General features: G+C 37.8%; 1 pseudogene; it reads left to right on the top strand.

Moving 5' to 3' along the window:
• The first annotated feature begins 317 nt into the window (after window positions 1-317).
• Window positions 318-1,996, top strand: LOC112692699 (annotated as a pseudogene).
• The last annotated feature ends 2,482 nt before the right edge of the window (window positions 1,997-4,478 follow it).

Genomic DNA, 4,478 nt, shown 5'->3' with positions numbered 1-4,478 from the left:
TTGACTGGCCGTGCGAGTTTTTTTTTTAAATAATTTATTATTAAAATAAATAATATACATAATAATTTGTATGCACAGATATATATGATTGTGGTACAGGACATATTATTTTGACAATGCTAGCCGTATACAAGTTAAAAAAGTAACTGTTAATTACTAAGCTCAGTTCGGTTTCAACCGTTGTAGCGTTCGGACGTACGCTGCGTATCATTTCGTTATCTGTCTGCTCATCAGTAGTTGAACCGGTATTTTCATATTAATACTACCTATTTAAGCTGTGTCTCCGTATACTTTCAGTGTACTTTGTCGTATAACGTATGTCGTCCACCTCGGGTGGAGCAGGCGGTAAGCCTACCTACCCAGATCCCAAACTCAAAGTGAACCTTCAAAAATCCAAAAATCACGCAGAATGGAAAGTTGTACAAAAAAAAAATAACAATAAGTCGTCAAATATCTCTTCTTCCACACCGATTTCGCCGAATCTCCAACACATCATTGATAATAAACCACAACTACAACTACCTGCAGGTACTCAATTCCAATTTAACGATTTTAATATGATACATGTTAATAATGGTAACGATATTATAAATATGAACTTGTTGGTCGACCGCAATCCCGTTGATATGGATTTAGATAAGTCACTTAATAACTCGTGCGATAAGAACGGTATCGGTCAGCCGATAGTCGCTAATGATCACAGTCCGCCGAATGTCAACACAATGCCAAACAATAATAATCTTACATTCATGTCTTCAGTACAATTAAATTCGCACGGTCGCGATTCTAACTTAATTAAATTTTCGGACAATTTTTCCGGTGTGCCGGTTATTATAATAGAAGCAATTTCGGATAGTAATAATATTGGAAAACTTCATCCTATGAAAGTTGGCAAACTTTTTTTTAATAAATTCAATGGCATTTTGCGTATTGATCCAATTGGTGTGAGTGTAAAAGTCACGTTCGACTCTATTAACTCCGCCAATATTTGCCTATCTTCAATAGAACTACCTACTATGGGTTTGCAAGCATACATTCCGTCTACACTTGTTTATTCTTTCGGTGTTATAAATCTCGATGTTTCATTTCCCGATGAAGATTTATGGGAAGGTCTAGACCCATCGGCGAAAGTGGTCAGCTTCCGTCGCATATCAACCCGCAACAATGGTAACTCTTACTCACCATCTAAAATGGTGGAGTTGAAATTTCTCTCCCCAAAGCTCCCAGAAAAAGTCGACATTTATAAAGTTCTATTTAAAGTTTCACCCATCATTCGATCGCCGGTAATTTGCCAAAATTGTCTCCGTTATGGTCACACTGCTAAATTCTGTCGTGGCAAAGCCAATTGTTCACACTGTGGCTTACCCGATCACTCGTTCTCCAGCTGCCCCACAAAAGAGTCAACCGATCCGTCATGTTTTCACTGCAAAGGCTCTCATGTTGCCACCGACCGGTCATGTACGGAATGGTCTCGTCAAAAAAACATCAAGAAGATTATGGCCACTGAAAATGTGTCCTATAAGGATGCGGTTTTTATTATTAAAATAATATTGTTAATAAATCATCAACTTTTTCTGATATTACTGCTAAACCTAAAGCCAATGATGTAAAAGAATCCAGCAATAACGACATTATTATTTCAGATGAGACTTTCCCAAATATTGGTGAATCTCATGTAAATATAAAAACAAAAAATTACAATCATAATTTTTCTCGCAAGAAAAACAACTTAATCCCTTCTAATCAACCATCTTACCTAGCTCTTGTCAATAAAGATTTTTCCTTCCCTAATGGCACTTTTCTGAAATATATGTCAGAAAATACTTATGCGTGCCCCAAAGAAAATTCTTGTATATCATCTCTCGTCAATCAGCTTACTCATACATTAATTAATGACCCTGCTTCTTTTTCTTCGCATTCTTCTCTTAATAACATAATCGAGTCTCATATAATCAATTTTTTCTCTTCCATACAGAATGGTTCGCAGGGAAATTAATGATCAACTTAACAATTTTTTGATTTTACAGTGGAATTGTCGCAGTCTTAGAGCACGTCGTAACGATCTTTCCTTTGTGTTGGCTGACAACAAATGCCAATGCGCGCTCCTCTCCGAAACGTGGCTTCTACCGAACTCACGTATATCCATCCCTAATTACCATGTTTTCCGCCAAGATAGACTAGATGGATATGGTGGAGTTGCAATTGTCATTCACCAGTCTATTAATAGCAAACGCATTTGTCTTAACGATAACATTAGGCACACGTTAGAACTCCACTCCATCGATATAATAGGTATAGAGATCACGATCAATGACAAAACTCTTGATCTAAGGTCAATATATATACCTCCCTCGTCTAACCCTTCCCCAGTAACATTCAATAATATATTCTCTCTTATGAACCAATCATCCTTAATTGGAGGGGATTTTAACGGTCACCATCCAGTTTGGGGATCTGCCACTTCAGACTTTAGGGGCAATTTGATCCACTCCGCTATTTTGAATTATGGTCTCTGCGTTATTAATAATGGTGAGGCTACTAGAAGCAATCGTCCTCCGTATCCCGATACTATGGTCGACATCTCGATATCCTTGCCTAATATGTCTTTGTCTTGTTCTTGGTCCGTGCTGCCGGACCCCTTTGGAAGTGACCATTTTCCTATTCTTATTAGTATACCTAATAGACATTCTTATTCAAATTCTTCTCGCAATGACAATAATACTTCTACTAGATTCAACTTCTATGCAATAAACTGAAACCAATTTACCTATCAGGTCGCCAGTCTCTTAGAATCGTTCACATTGGACTCCTCACCGCTTAACAACTATAATAACTTCGTAAATGTATTATTATATGCAACAAAAAAATCTACCCCTCTAAAGTGTATAAATAAAAAAATTTATCTTAGTAGTCTCCCATGGTGGAATGAGCTATGCACCATTGTGGTAAAAACACGCTCGTTTTATTTCCAAAAATTTAGAACTTCGCTCTCTCGAGACGATTTCATAAAGTACCGCAAGGCTTGTGCCGACACTACTAAAGTCCTGAACAAAACCAAAAAAACCTCTTGGGAAAAATTATGTTCTAATTTAGATCCAGCTACGCCTCTGTCCGAGTTTTGGGCGACCGCGAAAAAGTTCAAACATTGCATCTATTCACCTTCTACGGCCTCTAACGAGGATTGGTTAGAGAATTTTTGTAATAAGATCTCCCCATCATATGTCCCCTCTGAGGCGGAAATTTCGCCCGATACTTTATTTAACGAAAATCAATCATCTAACCACTTTTTGTCTTATTTTTCTTCACCTTTCAATCGTCAAGAATTGTCACTCGCCATATTCTCACGCAAATTATCGGCAGGAGGATTAGATAACATCTCTCCACTTCTGTTTAAACATCTTCCAATCAAAGCATTCGATATACTATTAAAAGTATTTAATGACCTTTGGTTAAATAATATTGTACCTGAGTCATGGAGACAATTTAGGGTGATCCCCATACCTAAACCTGCTGCTAAACCTCCAGCGTACCGCCCAATCGCACTATCGTCGGCTTGTTGCAAACTTATAGAATTTATGTTAAAAAATCGATTATATTGGTATCTCGAGGCTCACCGTCTAATTTCAGATAACCTATTTGGTTTTCGACGTGGTTTCGGCACCATGGAGTGTCTTACTAACCTTGTCAGTCCTATCTATGATACTTTTTGCAATCGTGAGTTTCTCACGGCTGCTTTTGTTGATGTGAAAGGTGCATACGATTCCATCCATATTCCAACTCTTATACGTTGTCTCCAGGATCTTAATGTTCCCGACGTCTTTTACAATTATATATATAACTTATTTCATGTTCGTTCTTTACATTTCACATCTCCATCTGGTTCAGAATGCATTCGCTCATCATATAGGGGACTACCGCAAGGAAGTTGTCTCAGTCCTATTCTATTTAATGTTTATATGTCCCCCATAAGTAAAAGTTTACTATCCCACGATTACTCATGTCTATTCTATGCTGACGACATTGTCGTTTTCTCAGTAAACAAATCTCTCGATCGTGCCATTTTCCGCTTAAATTCTGCATTGAGTTCACTAAACAACAAACTGTCATCTGCATTTTTTGAAACCGCTCCTGACAAAAGTCAATTTATGATCTTCACTAGAAAACGTTACGTTGATTTTCCTCCCGTTTACATCAACAATAAGTCCATAGTCCCATCCAATACAATCACATACCTTGGGCTCATTCTTGACCCAAAGCTCAGATGGGTCCCGTATTTCAACTATCTCAAATGCATAATTTCTAAATGGTCCAATTTGCTCAGAGCATTAGCAGGCACTTGGTGGGGCGCGCACCCATCTTCACTATTATTAGTATATAAATCTATTATCCGTTCTAAAGTTGACTACGATTCTTTTTTATTCTCATCCGCGTCCCGTTCACACCGCAACAATCTGAATGCTATGTTAACTTCGTGCCTC

Source organism: Sipha flava, unplaced genomic scaffold (assembly GCF_003268045.1).
Source record: "Sipha flava isolate LNK unplaced genomic scaffold, YSA_version1 117_pilon_pilon, whole genome shotgun sequence".
NCBI classification, from domain to species: domain Eukaryota; kingdom Metazoa; phylum Arthropoda; class Insecta; order Hemiptera; family Aphididae; genus Sipha; species Sipha flava.
The sequence above is the reverse complement of the archived record's forward strand: the minus strand, read 5'-3'. Positions and strand labels throughout refer to the sequence as shown.